Source organism: Dendrobates tinctorius, unplaced genomic scaffold, assembly GCF_039654945.1.
Source record: "Dendrobates tinctorius isolate UK_male_01 unplaced genomic scaffold, ASM3965494v1 ptg000063l, whole genome shotgun sequence".
NCBI lineage: Eukaryota > Metazoa > Chordata > Amphibia > Anura > Dendrobatidae > Dendrobates > Dendrobates tinctorius.
Genome location: NW_027361731.1, coordinates 16,501,759 through 16,524,495, shown reverse-complemented (window position 1 = coordinate 16,524,495; position 22,737 = coordinate 16,501,759). Strand labels below are relative to the sequence as shown.

Sequence of the window (22,737 nt, the reverse complement as noted above, 5' to 3'; positions counted from 1 at the left end):
AAAACCCCTCAGCAGACAAGATAAACCCCAGAAAAGACAATTCCTGAACAAAAAAAACATTTCTCAGATTTATCAAAAAGACAGATCTCCCAGAGCCTCTGGAGAAACGTACAAAAAATGACTAATGTGATCCTGCTCATCCCCCGAGTATACCAGAATATTATCGAGATAGACTACCATAAAGGGCCCAATGAAGTCAGAGAAGACATGGTTGATAAAAATTCTGGAAAACTGCTGGCGCATTAGCCAGACCGAAAGGCATAAACAAATTCTCAAACAGACCCTCAGAGGTGAGAAAAGCAGTTTTCCACTCATCCCCCTCGCGTATACGGATAAGATTGTATGCCCCACCAAAGGTCTAATTTAGAAAACCACTTGTCCCTAGACAATTGGTTGTACAAATCAGGGATGAGCGGAAGAGGTTACGTGTTCCTCACAGTAATCTAATTTAGCTCTCGGAAATCGAGGCATAGGCGCAGGCCACCATTTTTTTTTTTTTAGCAAAGCAGAACCTTGTCGTTACAGGGGACACATATGCCCTTTACGAAGACTCTGAGATGTATTCTTTCATGACAGATCTCTCAGGACCAGATAAATTGCATAAATGGGCCTTGGGCAATTTAGCATCAGAAACCAGGTCTGTAGTATAATCAAATGGATAGTGTGGTGGTAAAGACTCAGCCTCTTTTTCCAAGAACACATCCTCAAAGTCCTTCAGGTACTCCGGAATACACTCCAGACCGACAGATGACAAAGACATAGTAATAAGGCAACATTTGGAACAATTAGGTCCCCACTTTACAATATCCCGGGACCCCCAGTCAAAAACCGGGTTATAAAGTTACAACCAAGGAAAACCTAACACCAGTCCGGCCGGGAGATTGTCCAGGACAAAGCATGACATACGCTCCTGGTGTAAGGCACCCATCTTGAGGGTAAACTCCTCAGTAATGAAATTAACCCTGTTCTTAGCGAGGGGTGTAGAATCAATAGCCACAATTTTAATGTAAGTCTTCAACCTAACTGTCCCTAACTTACAGGTGGCCAATAATTTAGAGTCAGTCAGGTTTGTGGAAGACCCACAGTCCACAAAAGCCAAAGTTCCACTTTTAACAGTACTTTAAGAGATGAGGAAAAAGGTACCTGTGAGTCTGAGCAACCTCCCCGGTAGTTAATCAGACTTAGGCGTTTCCCTGAACCTTGGGAGTCGGAGGGCAGGAGGGACAGTCCTTCTTCCAATATCCTGGAGCACCACAGTAAAACTAAAGCTTGCCCACTCGCCGTCTCCTCGCCTTTTTCTTGCAGGTAATGGCTGCCACTTCCATGGACTCCGCAGATGGTATGTGCTCTGGCATACCAGGAAGGAAAAGAGCCTCTCATTGCATGACTCTTCAATCCAGTAACCTCTGATCCATGTGGACAATGCGAGTCATGGCCTCTTCCAAAGAGCTAGGAGGAGGGTGAAGAGCTAGAGCATCCTTTAAGTGATCTGACAGTCCCCTCCGGAACTGGCACCTGAGAGCCGAGTCGTTCCAGGACACCTCTCGGGACCATCGCCGGAACTCCAAGCAGTACCACTCGGCTGAGAGCTTACCCTGAAAGAGCCCCATAATAGTGTCCTCTGCCAGCCTAACTTGGTCCGGTTCATCATAAATCAGTCCCAGAGCATCAAAGAACCCATCCACAGACATTCTTTCAGGGGCGGTAGGGGGTAAGGAAAAAGCCCAAGACTGTGGACCCTCCCTAAGTAAAGACATAATTATCCACACCCACTGACTCTCATCCCCCTAAGATAGGGGTCTAAGGGAAAATAACAGTTTACACCATCCCTGAATGTGCAGAATTGCCGGTACAGTTCAAAGCAATGATAGAGAGCGTCAGCCGACGCTCACTCCCATCATTCCCCGCTCTGCCTCTGATACAGCGGGTGCGCGATGATGTCATCGCGCTCTCACTGTGTGCCAGGCAGAGCAGGAGACAGGAGCCGGGAGGAGGAGAAGGTGAGGAGAGGTTTTTTTTTTGTTTTTTTTTTTAAATGCAGCAGTGAGTAATGGACTGTGGAACCATTCCGGGGGGGCTGTGCTGTATACCAAGGGACTGTGCTGGGGGGGCTGTCCTGTATATCATGGGGCCGTCCTGGGGGGGTGCTGTATGCCATGGCGCAGTGCTGGGAGGTACTGTATACCATGGTGCTGTGCTGGGAGAGGGTGCTGTACACCATGGTGCTGTGCTGGGGGGGCTGTGCTGTATACCATAGGGCTGTGCTAGGGGGGCTGTCCTGTATATCATGGGGCCATGCTGGGGGGTGCTGTACATCATGGGGCTGTGCTGGGGGGGGGGGTTCTGTATAACATGGGGCTGTGCTGTATATCATGGTGCTGTATATCATGGTGCTGAGCTGTATACCATATGGCTGTGCTGGGGGAGGGGTGCTGAGAGAAGGTGCTGTAAACCATGGTGCTGTGCTGGGGGGCTGTGCTGTATATCATGTGGCTGTGCTGGGGGGTTGTGCTGTATACCATGGTGATGTGCTGGGGAAGCTGTGCTGTATACCATGGGCCTGTGCTGGGGGGGTGCTGTATACTATGGGGCTGTGCTGGGGGGTGCTGTATACCATGGTGCTGTGCTGGGAGGGTGTGCTGTAAACAATGGGGTTGTGCTGTATACCATGGTGCTGTGCTGGGGGGGCTCTGTTGGGGGAAGCTGTGCTGTATATCATGATGCTGTGCTGGGGGTGCTGCTGTATATCATGGGGCTGTGCTGGGGGGGTTGTGCTGTACATCATGGTGCTGTGCTGGGGGAGGGGGGGCTGTGCTGTATACCATGTGGGGATGTGCTGTATACCATGGTGCTGTGCAGGGGGAGGGGGGCTGTACTGTATACCATGTGGTGCTGTACTGTATACCATGTAGGCTGTGCTATATACCATGTGGGGCTGTGCTGTATGCCATGTGGGGCTGTGCTGTATGCCATGTGGGGCTGTGCTGTATGCCATGTGGGGCTGTGCTGTATACTATGCGGCTGTGTTATATACCGTGGGGGGTACATTATGCATTAAATATATGGGGGAGGCTGTGTTATATAATATGGGGGGCTACATTATATTCTATGGGGGGGCTGTATTATAATTATTATATTCTATGGGGGTGATTACATCATACTCTGAGGGGGCTACATTATACTATATGAGGAGGCTACCTTGTATTCTATGGGGGGCTGCATTATATTCTGTGGGAGGGCTAGATTATATTGTATGGGGGCTGCATTCTACTTTATAAGGGGGCTACATTATATTATATTAGGGCTGCATTATACAGTACTATATGAGGAGGGATACATTGTATTATATGGAGGGGCTACATTATACTATATAAGGGGCTGCATTATATTCTATGGGGGGGCTGCATTATACTCTATGAGGGGGCTGCATTATATTCTATGGGGGATTACATTAGATTCTGTGGGGTGGCTGCATTATACTATAAGAGGGGGGCAGCATTATATTCTACTGCATGGATTGTTACATTATATTGTATGGTGGGGCTGCATTATGCTCTATGGGGTGGCTGCATTATACTTTATGTGGGCTGCATTATGCTGTATAGAGCACTATGGGGAACACATTATACTATGTGAAGAACTATGGGTTGCATTATACTATGGTAAATGAATACACTGGCGGTGTATTATACTATATGGAGCACTATGAGGAGTGTATTATACTATATGGAGGACCAAGCAGTGTATTTTAATATATGGAGGACTAGGAGGAGTGTATTATACTATATGGAGGGCCATGAGGAGTGTATTATACTATATGGAGGACTATGGGGAGTATTATACTATATGGAGGACTATGGTGCACATTATATTATATGGAGGACTATGGGGCGTAAACTGTAGATGTGCTGCTGATAACATGATACTGCATGGTAATCTGTTAGTGATCCGTTAGTGATTGTTCTGTCCCCATAATTCTTTCTCAGACGGTAGAAAGAGGCCGGGAAACCAGTGTTGAACGACTTCAATATTGTCGATCACACTCATTTAGCGGCCTGAACTCCGCGCATGTAAATACAGTCAAAATGCTTCTGTGTGATGTGCAATATGTTAGCATTTGGGGCCCCATTTTAAACTTTGCCTAGGGCCCCACTTTGCCTAAAACCGGCCCTGCAGGTAGTTTAACAGATGGTTCAGGAGGGTGCAGAGAAATATCAGTCACCTCAATCGATTTACTGACAGAGGACGCACCCCGGACTATCTTAACTGTCTCCACAAGCCCACTCTGCACCTGCTTCTGAGAAGTAGCCAAGGTTCTATGCTCCACAGATAATGCCTGCATCATCTGTGTCAGTTTAGACATTTGGTCTGCCAAGGAATGCAGCGAATCCATGACCAGAAGGGAAAAAAAAAAAAAAGGGCAAACTTTTTAAATGTAGGGTCAGTGGTAATGTAATGAAGCTACTTTGCAGGTATGTGCAGACTCTACTAGGGGGTGTTGGTGAGAGAAGAGAAGTCGTCCCTGCAGCACAGTGCAGATGCACAGCGCCAATAGAGAGTGGTCAAAACGAGCCAAGTCAGTGATGGTCAGCAAGGGTAGTGTTTAAAGGGGAAAATAGAACTTTTGGTCAAATACAAGCCGAGGGTCTTAACTAGACAGAATCAGAAGTACCAGAGACGTGAGACAGAGAGCGATGTCAGAGTTGAAGTCGAGTCATACACGGAGGGGAATACACACCAGAGTAACACTAATTCAGATACAGAGAACAGGTCAGACACAAGTACGGGAAGGCAGAAAGAACACTGGGGTATAACGGGTCAGCTGCTCAAGCCAAGGACCAAAGCTATCACTGACAAGGGCTTCCTGCAAGAGCACCAAGAAATAGCCACCCCCAAACCAAAGAGAGGTTATCCCTGCCATGACCAGGCCGGAAAAGGAAAAGCAGAAAGCAAACCCGACCTGGGTCATGACATATCTTAAATGAGCACCCATGCCTGAATTCTGGTCTGGGCTTTCATGAGGTGGGGGCCAAAGTTAGAGTCTTGGAGAGAGAGGCTCCAGTTCTCACCCTCGCGGTCTTGAGTCATGAAGGGATCACGTCTGAGTCAACACGTACTGAGTCCGACTGGGTACGGGAGATATGTCAAGAGATTTGGGACATTCAAGGTGAGCTGTGCAGCATCAAGGGGACCCTTTCTGCTAATCCTCTAGCTGATCACCTGACCTCACGTGAGGGGAGGTCAGAGCGAGAAAGTCACTACTATCAGAACGTGTCATGCTGTGTACTTAGCCAATAGAACGCAAGCGAGTGTTGAACCAGTGGTGGAAGGGGAAACATTTCAAGAGACTGTCCGAATCGAGAAAGGAGATGGTGTGCCCATTAAACTAATGCACCGCACGGTCGTAGAGCATACCATGGGGTTTCGAGCCTCAGAGGGAGAAGAGAATTCTGAGGATATTGTCTCAGAGACCAATTATCTGGGTTGAATTCAATGTGCAACGCATTCACTGCTTGATGGACACTGAGGCATATTTCCAGAAGTTGCTTGCTAAAGAAAAGAAAACAGTATCCGACTGGTGGCGGCTAATCAACTGCCTATCCCAGGAGCAGGAGTAGTGTGGATGTCTGTCCGGGTGTGCAGGAACGATCTTGGCTGAAAAGGAATAGTGTTGACAAAGGGGTCCGGAGGCGGAAGACTCACTGAAACCCTGGGCATGAATGTACTAAAAGAAGTGGGACAATTCTTAACTGAGGGCCCAGTTTAAAACAATTGGACTCGTGCCTCACATGACGCGGCAAGTAAGAAGGTGTTCCAGCAACTAGTGCGACTCAGCAAAATTCAGAAGTTACCTGCTGCCTCCCAGTATCTGATAACACCAGAATCCACAGTGACACTGTCAGTGGGACAGACTGTACTCACTACTATGTGGACATCCATATTAAGCCTATAGAGGGAGAAGAAGCCGGCATCCTGGCCAACGTGCGAAAGGGATGAGTACCTGTGCGCTGTAAAAATTTAAGTGGAGCAATTCTACAGTTGGTGCCCCGACAAGAAGTGGCCCAAGTTTGTACAATGCTGGAATATCTCCCCAGAGCTGAAGCTATAGAACTGACACCTGTGGGCAGAGACCCATGGACCTTTGCGGTGTCGCTTGAATAGTCAGGAAAACCGAAGTGAACCACTGTCAGGACTTCACCTCTTGCCACTGATGGAGTCCAACCTCACAGAGTTAGATAAGTAGTGCAGGTTGAACAGTTATTACAGTGATATCGAGAGGTGTTTGCACAGCATCAAGATAACTTAGGGTGCATCCATGCTATTCCACATGCGATCCCTACAATTACCACTGCTCTCATTCAAGAGAGGTATCGGCACGTCCCACCTCAGATGTACAAGGAGGTGAAAGAACTGTACGCCAACATAATCCGCGAGAGCCGGAGTACCTGGGCGGCCCCCATTTTGTTAGTTCGGAAAAAGGATGGTACCCAGCATGAGTTTCTACATGGACTACAGGAGACTGAAATAGCGTACTCCTAACCCTTGCCCAGAATTGAGGAGTCCCTATCTGCATTAGGAAGAGCCAAATAATTTTTCCTCACTTGATTTAGCCAGTGGCTACTGGCAAGTCCTTGTGGCTGAGAAGAACTGCCAGAAAACAGCATTTATCCTCCGTATGGGCCTGTTCGAGTACAACCTGATGCCTTTCGGACTGACGAATGCACAAGGAACCTTTCAGCGGTTTATGGAAAAATGCTTGGCAGGCCTGAACTTTGAAGCCACTTTGGTCTATCTGGATGACAATCATTTATTCTGCCACGTTTGAAGAGCATCTTCACTGGCTGGAGTGGCTTAGTAAAGTGGCCCACGCCTACCGACCTGAGAGAACTGTGAGCATTCCTAGTACTGGCCGGCTACTACTGCAGGTTCATAAGGGACTTCGCCGAGATTGCGGTACCACTCAACGAGTTGTTGCGGGGCATGGCTGAGGGAGCCAAATTTAAATCCATTCAATGGGGTACATGACAAAAGGAAGCATTTCAGGCATTGACAGATGCCCCAATCTTGGCGTACCCTGACTTCTCACAGCCCTACGAGCTGTACACCAATGGAAGCCTATAAGGACTGGGGGCACTATTGGCAGAGTTACAACAAGGAAGAGAGCAGGTGATTACGTATGCCAGAAGGTCACAGAGAGACAGAGAAAAATCCGGACAATTACAATTTGTTCAAACTGAAGTTGTGGCGCTGGTATGGGTCATGACTGAGTATTTGTCGGGGTTAGAAATACACATGTGGACGGATAACAGCCCTCTGGCCTGCCTAGAAAATGAGAATCTGGGAGCACTAGAACAGTGTTGGGCTGCAAGGATGTCTAAATACCAGTACAAGATTTCCTAGCAATCCCAGAATACGCACGCAGACCACTTGTCCCGAATCACCCAAGCTGGACTGAAGACAGACATAGATGAAGAGCTTGAGGGTGATGACATCCCGGATTTTAGGCAGTTTGCCGCGACTGTAGTGACAGCTCATGAGTCTAGAGCAGAGCCCAGACCGATCCAAATTCTTGGCCGCTCAAGGGACGAGAGCATATTGTTATGGGATGGCGGAACGCACCAAATAATAAAGAAAGTAGTGAGGTGTGCTTGCAGCCTGGGGTCCACCGTGCTGAGATGGTAATTGCTGATTGGTAAAGGCGAATGTTATATGGCGGTACAATAGAGGAACACACGTGGTTAACTCCACCTAGTGTGTACAGGGGCGGATTCTGTTACCTCACAGAGCCGCCCGACCACCAACACAAATGCCGTAGCCTGTTTATGCTCACAGAGCTCGGCAATGGAAGCACTAGTGTATAGTCACAGGACTCTGAGACACTGGGTTAGAGTCCCTCTAGACAAACTAGTGATCGACACCGCAGCTGCGTGCCAAGAAAAGACGAATAACTTAAAGCGCCCTACATGCACAACACTGCTCTGGCGGACGCCACTAACCACCTGGACTAGGGCGGAAAGCGCTAGACTTGCACACGGCGCCGCACTGGCAGATGCAGCCGCTTAATGCGGTAATGAAGGTGCCCAGAGCAGGACGGCACCGTATCGCGCTGAGTGTGGTGCTGTGAGATGTAGCACAGTGGCGCAAGACGAAGCCACTAATAGGCGCTGACTCTAAACCCTACAAACATGCGTATCCAAGGGAGGGGAGTTTTAAGGAGTCAGTCACCAGTCTCATGCATCCATCATCACTCACACATAGCATAAAGAGTCTATACTAGTATATGGCCGAGCGGCCATGCAAACCTTTCATAGCAGCGTCCTTCCGGGACCTTCCTGATGATCCAATCCGAGCTGCTTGAGGACCTGCGCATGTGACCTCCGACCTCCAATGAGAGGTCGTCCCAAGGGCATGCTCAGTAGGCTGCAAAAAGGACTTAGCCTCTGGAGCTGCTCGCTGCTGGCTAGTGCGGAATGCTAAAGGTGAACCAGAGGTGGCAGCAGCAACCAACCTGACAGCACTAGCCTGAGCAAGACGTCGGGATCGACGTCTTTGCTGAGCAGCCTCCTCTGCGGTTGGGACTGAATGGGAGACCACATAAGGCAAGGCTGGGGATTCCTCCTGTGCAGAGGACGGAATCCGACGCCTAACATTAAACGGCCCCCTCCCCTCCTGCGCCTCGCTACGCTCAAAGGCCGCAATGAGCAGGGGAGCACGAATATTCTCCACAGGTTCCCAGGTCCTATCCATGACCCTTCCAATCCACCAGGTAATACCTTTCGCCATGCACTACCTTACCCCCCACGATGGCATTCACTTCGTACTGGTCCGAGGACAAGCCTGATGTCCCGGTAGATGACTCAGAAAACTGGGACATGTGAATAGGCTTAAGGAGGGACACGTGGAAGGTGTTAGTGATACCCAGGTGTGGAGGAAGGGCCAGACAGTAGACCACAGGGTTAACCTGCTCAAGGACCTTGAAGGGACCTATGAAGCGAGGCACGAACTTAGTGGACTCAATCCGCAGCTTGATGTTATGAGCGGAGAGCCACACCAAGTAGCCAGAAACAAAGATGGGAGCGGGGCGCCGGTGTGCGTTAGCGGAGGACCGCATACTCTCCTTGGAGGCCCGGATGGCATCCCGAGTGCCGTCCCAAATGTCACGTGCCTCCACCACCCAGTCTGCCACCCTAGAGTGGGTGGATGACACGGGCATGGGCACAGAAACACGCGGATGCTGGCCATAATTTAGGAGGAATGGGGTCTGACTGGTGGAGTCAGCCACAGCGTTGTTCAAAGCAAACGCCGCCCACGGCAGCAAGGATGCCCAGTCATCCTGCCTGGCCGAGACAAAATGTCGTAGATATTATTTATTTATATAGCACCATTGATTCCATGGTGCTGTACATGAGAAGGGGTTACATAAAAATTACAGATATCACTTACAGTAAACAAACTAACAATGACAGACTGATACAGAGGGGAGAGAGGACCCTGCCCTTTCGGGCTTACATGCTACAGGATGGTGGGGAAGGAGACAGTAGGTTGGTGGGTTGCAGCAGTACCGGTGTTGGTTGAGGTGATATCACCGGTAGTGGTGAGAGAGAAGGAGGTAGCGGGGTCATTGCAGGCTGTAGGCTTTCTTGAAGAGGTGGGTTTTCAGGTTCCGTCTGAAGGATCCCAATGTGGTTGATAGTCGGACTTGTTGGGGCAAAGAATTCCAGAGAATAGGGGCTATTCGGGAGAAGTCTTGGAGGCAGTTGGATGAGGAGCGAATAAGTGTGGAGGAGAGAAGGAGGTCTTGGGAGGACCGGAGATTACGTGAGGGAAGGTATCGGGAGATTAGTTCAGAGACATATGGGGGAGACAGGTTATAGATGGCCTTGTAGGTCAGTATTAGTAATTTGAACTGGATACGCTGAGGGAATGGGAGCCAGTGAAGAGATTTGCAGAGGGGAGAAGCGGAGGAGTAGCGAGGAGAGAGATGAATTAGAGGGGCGGCAGAGTTAAGGTTGGACTGGAGAGGTGCGAGGGTGTTAGCAGGGAGACCACAGAAAAGGATGTTGCAGTAGTCGAGGCGGGAGATGAGGGCATGCACAAGCATTTTAGTAGATTGAGGGTTTGGGAAAGGACGGATTCTGGAAATATTTTTGAGCTGGAGGCGACAGGAGGTAGAAAGAGCTTAGATGTGCGGTTTGAAGGACAAGGCAGAGTCAAAGGTTACTCCGAGGCAGCGGACTTCTGGTACTGGGGAAAGTGTGATGTCATTAATTGTTATAGCTAGGTCGGGTAAGGAAGATCTGTGAGATGGAGGAAAGATGAGGAGTTCAGATTTGTCTACAATGAGATTGAGGAAGCGAGAGGAGAAGAAGGAGGATATGGCTGATAGACACTCTGGGATTCTGGACAGCAGAGAGGTGACATCTGGGCCCAAGAGATAGATCTGAGTGTCATCGGCATAAAGGTGGTAGTGGAATTCGTGGGACTTTATGAGTTGCCCCAGACCGTGTGTAGATTGAGAAGAGTAGGGGTCCTAAAACAGAGCCTTGGGGGACTCCAACAGAGAGAGGGTGGGATGAGGAGGTGGTGTGGGAGACGCTGAATGTGCGGTTGGAAAGGTATGAGGAAATCAAGGATAGGGCAAGGCCTTTGATGCCGAAGGAGGAGAGGCTCTGTAGTAGAAGGCAGTGGTCAACTGTGTCAAATGCAGAGGACAGGTCTAGAAGCAGGAGTATATAGAGTAATGTCCATTTGATTTGGCTGTAAGTAGGTCGTTAGTAATTTTGGTCAGGGCGGTCTCAGTGGAGTGATGGGGGTGGAAACCAGATTGTAGATCGTCAAAGAGCAAGTTAGATGATAGGTGGGAGAAAAAGTTCAGCGTGGACGAGCTGTTCCAGGAGTTTGGAAGCGAATGGAAGCAATGATATTGGGCGATAGCTGGACATAGCGGTTGGGTCGAGGGTTGGCTTTTTAAGGATAGGCGTGATTGTGGCATGCTTGAAAGCAGAAGGGTAGCTACCGGACGTTAGCGATAGGTTGAAGAGGTGGGTTAGGGATGGGATAAGTGTGGTGGTGAGGTTGGGGAGGAGGTGGGATGGGGTCAAGTGCACAGGTTGTGAGGTTCGATTTGGAGAAGAGGCGATGTTGGAGAGTGAGGTTATGGGATTTGGGCATTGGTCTGGTATACAAAGGGGTTGTGGTTATGAATGAGTCACCGGAGGAGGAAAAAACAAAAATGCAAGTTAAGTCCAGAAAACCGGAGAGGTTGGTAGCTAGCGGATTGCAGACCCCTGATCCTATTCACAACAACTAACAGTAGCCGTGGAGCGTTCCTACGGTGGTCCTAGACGCCACGTAAAAGCCGGAGAACTAAATAAGCCTAAAGAAAGAAAGGGGAAATCTAAACTGCCCCAGAGCAGACCCCAAAAGCAATAGACAGCCCCCAACATGTATTGACGGTGAAAAACAGATGAAAACACAAAACAAAGACAGGCAGAGCAAACGATGGGGCCCAACTAACTAGATAGGGCAGGACAGAAAAGATGCTGGCTGCAATCCACAAAAACCCTACCAAAAATGTCCCAACACGTCTGATAGGAAAAACGGCCCTGAAGTCACTAGACTTCAAAATCCCTATATCAGCACTCCGATATATTCTGAAGACAGAGCAAAAGAGATTTAACCGATCAGGGACAAAAAAATGGAACTTCAGCAACATCACAGCCGGGGCTGGCTGAACAAAAATCTAAGCAAATCAGACAAAATCTCATGGAATAATAACAAAGCAAAACTTAGCTTTAGAAGACAGGAACTGAACTGGAGGCCAGAGCTCAGAGCAGATGAAATCACCAGCAACCCTACATCCACTCAAAGATTCCAGATATCCAATCGCAATCCACCTGTTCAGGTGACAGGTCTCTCCCATCCAAATCAGTTTCACCACCTCCTTTCACCAGCAGAGGGAGTTCATCGGACATCAAAGGTGAACGAGAAAATGAGCTCATAACAGTACCTCCCCCTTGCGGAGGGGTCACCGAATCCTCATCCACGCCACCAGGCCGATCAGGATGGGCCCAATGAAAAGCACGAACCAATCTTTCAGCATGAATATCAGATGCAGAGACCCAAGAATTATCCTCCTGGCCATAACCCTTCCACTTAACCAAATACTGGAGTCTCCGTCTAGCCAGACGAGAATCCAGTATCTTCTCAACTTCATATTCCACATTACCTTCAACCAATACAGGATTAGAAGGTGCCACCACAGGAACTACTGGCTCAACAAACCTCTTTAACAGAGACTTATGAAACACGTTATGGATCTTAAATGTAACAGGAAGAGCCAATCGAAAAGAGACCGGATTAAGAATCTCCAAAATATTGTAAGGTCCAATAAATCTAGGTTTAAACTTTGGAGAAGCCACCTTCATAGAGATATTCTTTGATGACAACCAAACCATATCACCCACCTTAAACCGGGGACCAATGGTCCTATGCCGGTTGGAAAACCGCTGGGCCTTTTCCTGGGAGAGAGACAACTTATCCACCACTTGGTCCCAAATCTGGTACATTCTCTCCACCACAGTGTCAACACCTGAGCAGGCAGAAGACTCCACCTGCCCTGAAGAGAATCGAGGATGAAACCCAAAGTTACAGAAAAAGGGTGACATCAAAGTGGCAGAAGCTCTATTATTTAAAGCAAATTCGGCCAAGGGCAAAAATGAGACCCAATCATCCTGATCAACAGAGATAAAACATCTCAAATAAGACTCCAAAGTCTGATTTGTTCTCTCCGTCTGCTCATTGGTCTGAGGGTGAAACACAGAGGAGGACAACTGAATTCCCAGCTTGGAACAACAAGTCCTCCAAAATCTAGAGACAAACTGGACTCCTCTGTCAGATACAATGTTCTCAGGAATCCCATGCAAGCGAACCACCTGTTGCAAAAACAAGGGCACCAACTCTGAGGAAGATGGCAACTTAGGGAGTGGTACAAGATGGACCATCTTAGAGAATCTATAACAAATCACCCAAATAACAGTCATCCTTTGAGAGACAGGCAGATCAGACATAAAATCCATTGAAATATGGGTCCATGGCCTCCTGGGCACCGGCAACGGCATCAACAACCCACTAGAGCGAGAACAAGGTTTAGACCGGGAGTAAGTCCCACAGGACTGCACAAAATTCCTGACATCACGAGACAAGGCGGGCCACCAAAAAGACCGACTCACCAAATCTCTAGTACCAAAAATACCTGGATGACCAGCAAATGCGGAGCAATGAACTTCAGACATCACTCTCTCCCTCCACTGGTCAGGAACATACAATTTTCCAATGGGACAACGCTCAGGTTTGTCCTCCTGAAACTTTTCCAGAGCACGTCTCAAATCGGGCGAGATGGCAGAAAGAACTACCCCATCACCTAAGATGGCAGCAGGCTTGGTCACAATAGGAGAATGAGCAAAGAAAATTCTAGAGAGGGCGTCTGCGTTAACATTCTTAGTACCCGGAAGAAAAGAGACCACAAAATCAAAACGTGTGAAAAACAAGGCCCACCTAGCCTGTCTAGGATTCAAGCGTTTGGCCGACTCAAGGTAAATCAAATTCTTGTGGTCAGTGAGGACCACGACTTGATGTCTAGCTCCCTCCAACCAATGTCTCCACTCCTCAAATGCCCATTTCATGGCCAACAGTTCCCGATTCCCCACATCATAGTTGCGTTCAGATGGGGAGAACTTTCGGGAAAAGAAAGCACAGGGATTCATTTTAGATGTTACCGGATATTTTTGGGACAAAACAGCTCCTGCACCAATCTCTGAAGCGTCCACCTCTACCTGAAACGGAAGTGAGACATCAGGTTGCCGCAAAACCGGGGCAGAAGTGAACCTCCGCTTCAGCTCCTGAAAGGAAGAAACAGCCTCTGGAGACCAATTCAGCACATCAGCACCCTTCTTAGTCAAATCAGTCAATGCTTTGGCAATACCAGAAAAATTAGCTATAAATTTACGATAAAAATTGGCAAAACCCAAAAACTTCTGGAGGGCCTTCAAAGAAGTGGGCTGAACCCAATCATAAATGGCCTGTACCTTGGCCGGATCCATTTCAATAGTTGACGGAGACAAAATAAATCCCAAAAATGAGATCCTCTGAACACCAAAAAGGCATTTCGACCCATTAACATACAGGGAATTCTCCCTCAAAATCCGGAACACAGTCCGAACATGTTCCACATGAGAGTCCCAATCCATGGAAAAGATAAAAATATCATCCAGATAGATGATCAAAAATTTATCCACAAAGTCCCGGAAAATATCATTCATGAAGCACTGGAAGACAGAAGGGGCATTAGTGAGCCCAAAAGGCATCACCAGGTACTTAAAATGTCCCTCCGGAGTATTAAACGCCGTCTTCCATTCATCCCCATGCTTAATGCGAATAAGATTATACACCCCCCTGAGGTCAAGCTTGGTAAACCAGCAAGCACCTTTAACTCTGGAGAATAGATCAGAAATCAGGGGTAACGGATACTGATATTTAACAGTAATTTTGTTGAGGGAACGACAGTCAATACAAGGCCTTAATGATCCATCTTTCTTGGCCACGAAAAAAAAACCAGCACCCAAGGGTGAAGAAGATGGTCTAATATGACCCTTCTCCAACGACTCCTTAATATAAGATCGCATAGCCTCGTGCTCGGGTACAGATAAATTGAAAAGTCGACCCTTGGGAAATTTACACCCAGGGCTCAGCTCAATTGCACAGTCATAACTCCTATGAGGAGGCAAAAAACGCAGACTTATTCTCCCTAAATACGTCATAAAAATCAGCCAAATAGTCAGGAACATCATGCGACTGGGGAGAGGTGGAGAAAACAGGAGTGTCACTAAGACCACACCGACAATCCCAACTCACCACAGACACAGATTTCCAATCCAAAACTGGATTATGGATTTGCAACCAGGAAAACCCCAGAACAAGGGTATCATGCAAATTATGCAACACCAAAAATCTGCAATTTTCTTGATGGTCTGGGATGACCCGCATTACCACCTGGGTCCAAAACTGAGGTTTATTCTTCGCCAAAGAAGTAGCATCAATACCCCTCAAAGGGATAGGCGTCCGCAGAGGTGTCATAGGAAACCCACAACGTTTAGCAAAATCCAAGTCCATCAGGTTCAGAGCCGCTCCTGAATCCACAAAAGCCTTAGCGGAAAATGTGGACAGGGAGCAGATCAGAGTAATTGCCAGAAGAAACTTAGGTTGAACACCACGCACAGCAAATGTGTGTGCAAAACGTTTCTCTCGTTTAGGGCAGACAAATAATATGAGAGGCATCTCCACAGAAAAAACACAGCTTATTACGCCTTCTGAACTCCTGACGTTGCACCCTAGACAAAACTATCACATTGCATAGGTTCAGACATTTGTTCAATAGGTCGCAACACCTCGTGTAGTTTTGCGTTCACGTAAACGCCGATCAACCTGAATGGCTAAAGACATAGAATCGTCAAGACCAGAGGGAACAGGAAATCCCACCATAGTATCTTTTACGGTTTCTGACAAACCCTTCCGAAAGAGAGCTGCCAAGGCACCATCATTCCAGGTAGTAAGGACCGCCCACTTTCAGAATTTTTGACAGTACAACTCTGCAGAATCCTGACCCTGGCTCAATGCCAGGTGTCAAAGAAAACGCCCAATCCTGGGGATCGCCACGCAGCAAAGAGATGACAATTTTAACCTGCTGCGCAGAGCTCCCCGGTGAGTTAGGCTTCAAGGCAAGAAATAATTTACAATTATTCTTAAAATTCAAAAATTTAGACCAATCCCCAAAAAACACATCAGGAGTAGGGATCTTTGGTTCAGCAGCATGTGAATGAGCAAGATAGGCGGAAATTCCCCGCACTTCATAAGTGAGCTGCTCCACGCGATCAGACAATTGCTTAATCTCCATTAAGAAAAAATTCCTCCTACGGCCCCAGAGGAAAAAATATACACAAAAAAAAAAAAAAATATTCTGACACTTTTTTTTTTTTTTAACAATTCCCTCCCGCTTTTGAGTACCCTAGAATCTGCGGTATGGCTGGTGATTATGTTATGAAAGAGTCACCGGAGGAGGAAAAAACAAAAATGCAAGCGAAGTCCAGAAAACTGGAGAGGTTGGTAGCTAACGGATTGCAGACCCCTGATCCTATTCACAACAACTAACAGTAGCCGTGGAGCGTTCCTACGGTGGTCCTAGATGCCACGTAAAAGCCGGAGAACTAAATAAGCCTAAAGAAAGAAAGGGGAAATCTAAACTGCCCCAGAGCAGACCCCAAAGCAATAGACAGCCCCCAACATGTATTGTTGGTGAAAAACAGATGAAAACACAAACACAGACAGAAAGACAGGCAGAGCAAACGATGGGGCCCAACTAACTAGATAGGACAGGACAGAAAAGATGCTGCTGCAATCCGCAAAAACCCTACCAAAAATGTCCCAACACGTCTGATAGGAAAAACGGCCCTGAAGTCACTAGACTTCAAAATCCCTATATCAGCACTCCGATATATTCTGAAGACAGAGCAAAAGAGAATTAACCGATCAGGGACAAAAATGGAAATTTAGCAAAGCCCCACCCCGGGCTGGCTGAACAAAAATCTAAGCAAATCAGACAAAATCTCATGGAACAATAACAGAGCAAAACTTAGCTTTAGAAGACAGGAACTGAACTGGAGGCCAGAGCTCAGAGCAGATGAAATCACCAGCAACCCTACAGGGCGTCGGCTGCCTTATATCCACTCAAAGATTCCGGATGTTCAATCGCTATCCACCTGTTCAGGTGACAGGTCACTCCCATCCAAATCAGTTTCACCACCTCCTTTCACCAGCAGAGGGAGTTCATCGGACATCAAAGGTGAACGAGAAAATGAGCTCACAACAGGTTGTGGTGGCTGAGTGATGAAGACTTGCCTTGTTTGGTCAATCTTGTTTTTGAAGTGTGTGGCAAAGTCCTCGACAGAGATAAGGGAGGTTGGAGGAGGCAGTGGTGGGCGGAGGAGGAAGTTAACAGTTTTGAATAACTGTCTTGGGTTGTAAGATAGGGAAGATACGAGGCTTGTGAAGTAGGCCTGTTTATCAGAGGTGAGGGCAGATTTGAAATCGAGATATGTGACCAGGGTCTGGTTGGCTCTCTCTACCAACCCGTTCTTCTCGGGATGATAGGCCGAGGAGAGATTTAGCTCAATGCTGAGCACGCTACAGAGCTCTCTCCAGAACCAAGATGCAAAGTGGGGACCCCAGTCGCTGACAGTCTTGTCCAGCATGCCGTGCAGGTGGAAAATGTGCTTAATGAACAACACTGCCAGGCCCCGTGCAAAAGGTAACCGGGAGAGGAGGTACCAGGTGCACCATCTTGGAGAAAAATGGTCGATGACAACCCAAATGACCGTGCTTCCATTGGACTTGGGCAGTCCCACCACAAAGTCCATACCGACCATCTCCCAGGGCCTGTCTGCTACCGGCAGGTGGTAAAGTAGCCCAGCGGGCCGTTGAGGAGACCAATTCTGGGCGCAAGAAACGCACACCCGAATATAGTTCCTGGCATTACGGGCCATATGCGGCCACCAGTACGTCTTCGCCAGAAGCTTTGTCCTAAAATGTCCACCCACCCTGAACGAGTGAACCCAAGAGAGGACCTCCGGTCGCACATGGGCAGGGACAAATGTCTTGCCTGGAGGTACTGACTCAAGGGCGACCGGAGCCACGGTCCACAGGCTCTCGAATGGGACGATCAGCCGAGGCTCCTCCTCCGATGACACCACAGAGCGGGAGTGAGCATTGGCCTGGACGTTCTCTCCAGAGAGGAAATGGATGGTGAAGTGGAACGGGAGAAGAACAAGGACCATCTGGCCTGGCGAGAATTTAGCCACTGGGCTGTCTGCAAATACACCAAGTTCTTGTGGTCGGTGAACACCTGGAAAGGGTGACGAGCCCCCTCCAGGAGGTGTCTCCATTCAGAGAAGGTCAACTTCATCGCTAGCAACTCCCTGTCCCCGATGGAATAATTCCTCTCCGCCAGTGTGAAGGTCTTGGAGAAAAGGAAGCATGGGTGCTTCCGACTTTGCGTGTCCTTCTGGAACAGTACCGCTCCAGCACCGATGGAAGGGGCATCCACCTCCAGAATGAAGGGTTTATCTACATCAGGGCGATGTAGAATGGGAGTGGTAGCGAAATGGGACTTAATAGAGGAGAAGGCCTTGGAGACAGGTTCTGACCACAACTTGGGATTTGCACCCTTCTTGGTGAGGGCCACCAAGGGGGATACCAAAGCCGAGAAGTGGAGGATGAATTGGCGATAGTAATTTATGAACCCCATAAAGCGCTGCACTGCTTTGAGAGAATGGGGCTCCTGCCAATCCATCACCGCCTGTAGCTTGGCAGAATCCATGGCCAATCACTGGGCAGAGATGATATAGCCCAGGAAAGGAAAGGACTCCTTCTTAAACACACACTTCTCCAACTTGGTGTATAGGGAGTTTGCCCGTAGGAGGTCGAAAACTTTGCAAACATCTCTCCGGTGAGAGTCAATATCTGGAGAGTAGATGAGGATATCATCCAGAGAGTCTACAACTGCGGTGGTGAGCATACCCCGGAAGATGTCATTTACAAAGTCTTGGAAGACAGCTGGAGCATTACGGAGCCCGAAGGGCATCACCAGGTATTCATAGTGCCCGTCCCTGGCATTAAAAGCAGTCTTCCATTTGTCCCCCTCACGGATGCAAATCAGGTTGCAAGCCCCCCCCACAGATCAAGTTTAGTAAACACTCTCGCTCCCCGTAGCCAAAACTGGGTGCCAACCTAAACCTCTGCCTGCACTAGGACCGCTCCAACCTTCGCTCCGAAAAACGACGGTCTATGCAGGTGGAGATGGTGATAAGCTCCTCCAGGGTGGCGGGAATCTCCCTGGTGGCGAGCGCATCCAGAACACCGGAATGAGGGTCTTATCTGACCACTCCAGTTCTGTAACCTGCGTCCGGAACAGGATGGCATAATGGCTGACCAGAGACAACCCCTGCGATAATGCCAGCAGCTGGAGCACAGTATCATGGGTGACTCGCGGTCCCAAAAAGACCTGCTTCAGAGTACCCAAGAACTGCGAGGCACTCTGCACCACATGATCACCATGCTCCCACACCGATGTGGGCCACTACAGAGCACTGCCCGACAAAGGGAAATAAAAAATCCCACTTTAGCCCGCTCGGAGGGGAATCGTGCAGCCAGCAGCTCCAGCTGTATGGAACACTGGCTCACGAAACCCCTACAAGAAGCACTATCGACCGTGAACTTCTCAGGCAATGGGAGGCTGGACATAGTCGGGGCAGGGAAGGCAGAGGACACACGGGAGACAGCCTCTGTGGCTGCCTGAACAGCGACCGCGGTAACATCCACAGCTGAGCGCTCGAGAGCCGCCAACCTGTCCTCCAGCTGCTGGATGTACCGCTGCAGTCACTGTTCGTCCGCCATTACTAGCCAGACCCTGGTGCTAGTAAAATGTTACGGGCTGGCAGAATGCACCAAATAATAAAGTATTGAGGTGCGTTCGCAGACCGGGATCCAGAGCGCAGAGATGGTAACTGCTGCTTGGTAATGGCGAACGTTATATGGCGGTACAATAGAGGAACACACAGGGTTAACTCCACCTAGTCTGTACAGAGGCGGATTCTGTTACCTCACAGGGCCGCCCGACTACCAAACACAAATGCTGTAGCATATTTATGCTCACAGAGCTCGGCAATGGAAGCGCTATTGTATAGTCACAGGACTCTACCCCTGACACACTGGGTTAGAGTCCCTCTAGACACACTAGTGATCGACACAGCAAACTGCGGTGCCAAGAAAAGACGAATAACTTAAATAAAGCACCCTACGTGCAACCAATACCACTTTGGCGCACGCCACTAACCACCCGGACTAGGGCGGAAAGCACTAGACTTGCGCACGGCGCCGCACTGGCGGATGCAGCCGCTTAATGTGGTACCGAAGGTGCCCAGAGCAGGACGGCACTGTATGGCTCCGAGTGTGGTGCTGTGAGATGTAGCACAGTGGTGCAAGACGAAGCCACTAATACGTGCTGACTCTAAACCCCAAACCCTACAAACATGCGTATACAAGGGAGGGGAGTTTTAATGAGTCAGTCACCAGTCTCATGCATCCATCATCACTCACACACATAGCATAAAGTGTCTATACGAGTACATGGCCGAGCGGCCATGCAAACCTTTAATAGCAGCGTCCTTCCTGATGGTCCAATGCGAGCTGCTGTAGGACCTGAGCCTGTGACCTCCGACCTCCAATGAGACATCGTTCCATGGGCATGCTCAGTAGACTGCAAAAAGGACTTAGCCTCTGGAGCTGCTCACTGCTGGCTAGTGCGGATTGCTAAAGCTGAACCAGAGGTAGCAACAGCAACTAACCTGAGCAAGACACTGGGATAGACGCGTTTGATGAGCAGCCTCCTCTGTGGTCAGGACTGAATGGGAGACCGCAGAAGGCAAGGCTCAGGATTCCTCCTGTGCAGAGGCAGGAACCCGACGCCTAACACATACACTTGCAATAGTCCGATCTGGAGCTGACAAGGCTGAGGAAGTTTGTCGCTCTGGTGCAAAGGACTGATCAGGAAGCTAGGGCTGCCTCACCCTCAAATACCCTGCAGATCTTGGGCCAGTGGAAAAGGCTCTTCCTGAAAGATGGCCTGCTGTTCAGAAAGATTCAACTCCCTTGAGAATTCTATGTTACCTGGCAAGTAGTGGCTCCAGAAGCGCTGATAGTACAGCTGGCTAAAGCTTATGAGAGGGGTGCCCACTGCCGTGTAGAGAAGACCTTTAGGGCCCTGTAATGACTAGCATACTGGCCTCAACTACGGCAGAAGGTCGAAGGAGTTTGACAAATATGTCACGATTGTAAGCAGAACAAACCCCGGAACAGAGGGCTCCTATTCAGGCTATCTGAATCTCTGCACCTTTAGAGGTCCTGATGATCTATGATCTGATGATCGGAACTTCATGCAATGGCTACAGGTATTGATTGGTGATGACTGATCACTTCATCTAGTTCATGGTGGTGACTCCCACCCTGGATCAAAATTACAAGCTTATAGAGAGCACGGCACTCAGGAATAGCTCGGTTATCGGTGCTCAAGTCGGGTGTCCAACGCATCAAATCAAAATGACAAATCTTGGCACTCAATGTGTGAAATATTCAGATACTTTTTATTTCTGAAATAAAAAGTATCTGAATATTTCACACATTGCGTGCCAAGATTTTTGTCATTTTCCCACCCTGCATCAGACATCTGAAGCTATAGCCATCTGTCAGAACTTCATTGCATATATGGATGCCAGAAGCAAATTAATTCTAACCAAGGGACCTGTTTCCAGAGATGAGTGATGGCTGAACTGTATTGTATCTAAAGAAATGACAAATCCAGACCCTGGTTGAGCAGAAGTTTTGGGAAGTTGAATATTCAAATAGATCCCCAGTGTCAGGAGGACAACTTCAGCCAGGGGATCGTGTATTGGTGTAGGCCACGCGACCTGGAAACAAGCTGGATCATCGTTGGGAGGCGGTACCCTACCGAGTGGTAAAGAAGATTCACCCGAATAACTCAGTCTACAAGATTTTTCCTGAGGAAGATGATGTCGTAACACCTTGGGTCTTGCACAGGAATAATCTGCGACCCTGCTCTTCTGAAGCAGAAGAACGTAACAAGGCTGGGCTCCCATCAGAAGTGGCTGAGGTCACGCAAAGCGGAGTCTTAGAGGAAGTGAAAGAATTCCTTGCAGGGCCGATGAGTACACTGGAGATGCCATTGCTGCTCTCGAGTGGGAGAGAAAACTAAATTGGAGTCAGTTTACCACCTCCAGTAGCTGAGTCTCCAGGTACCCCAGACGTGCCTCTACAGGAAAAGCTCAGTAGGACTGAGATGGTCAATGCCGTAATTCCCCTGTCTGGTTCCACATACATCAGGAAACGAAGTAGTTCAACTGTTGGCCGAACGCAGCCTACCTGTGGGGAAATTTCAAACTCGAAAGAATTACACTCACATGAGGACTGGCGAGCAAAAAGGGGGGAGGAATGTAACAAGTAGCCATGAGATATCTGGAGGACTCTTGCAGGAGGTGCCATTGATGAGGAGAGGCTGCCATCTGCTTGTCAGCTGAAATCAAGTGAAACCAAAGTATGCTAGAAGGTTTGCAACTGGAGTGACCTCATATACTGGACTGGATCAGGTGACCCACAGGAAAAACTTACCTGCTATAAATGCTCTGCACACTCATGCATGAGGAAATTTGGCGCCAGGAAAGTGTGGGGCAGACATGCTCCAGAAACACCGCTGAGACCAGCGTTGCAGGCATCAGGGGAAGTCTACGCCACCTTGGTGTTGTTCACCGCTTGGCAAGGTCTGGATTCCCCAGAAGATATTCCCAAGAATGGCTTACACTGGTCAGATACAGAAGCTGCGCCCTGCTCTGGTCAAGTCTCTGAGGTCTGACTATGCCTGTGCATAGAGGACGCCCAGTCCTCTTTGCGTTGAACCTGAGAGACTTCCGCCGATAGTCAAGCCGAGGAGACCCGTGTGGAGAATGCGACAGGAGAGGCACGTCAGCGATTGAGGAGGAACGGTGCAGATAAGCAGGGCAGTCACTTCCAGTTATCAATGGTCAGCTGGGATTAGGAGTAATGGTTGGGAGGGGG

At 48.8% G+C, this 22,737-nt stretch overlaps 2 protein-coding genes across 6 annotated transcripts in view; one reads left to right on the top strand and one right to left on the bottom strand.

The window, feature by feature from the left end:
* Positions 1 to 22,737, top strand: part of LOC141094243 (uncharacterized) — a 1,213,871-nt gene that overhangs the window by 324,274 nt on the left and 866,860 nt on the right. The window lies entirely within an intron of this gene.
* The window catches only part of LOC141094226 (uncharacterized), a 754,752-nt gene that overhangs the window by 722,804 nt on the left and 9,211 nt on the right, over positions 1 to 22,737 (bottom strand). The window lies entirely within an intron of this gene.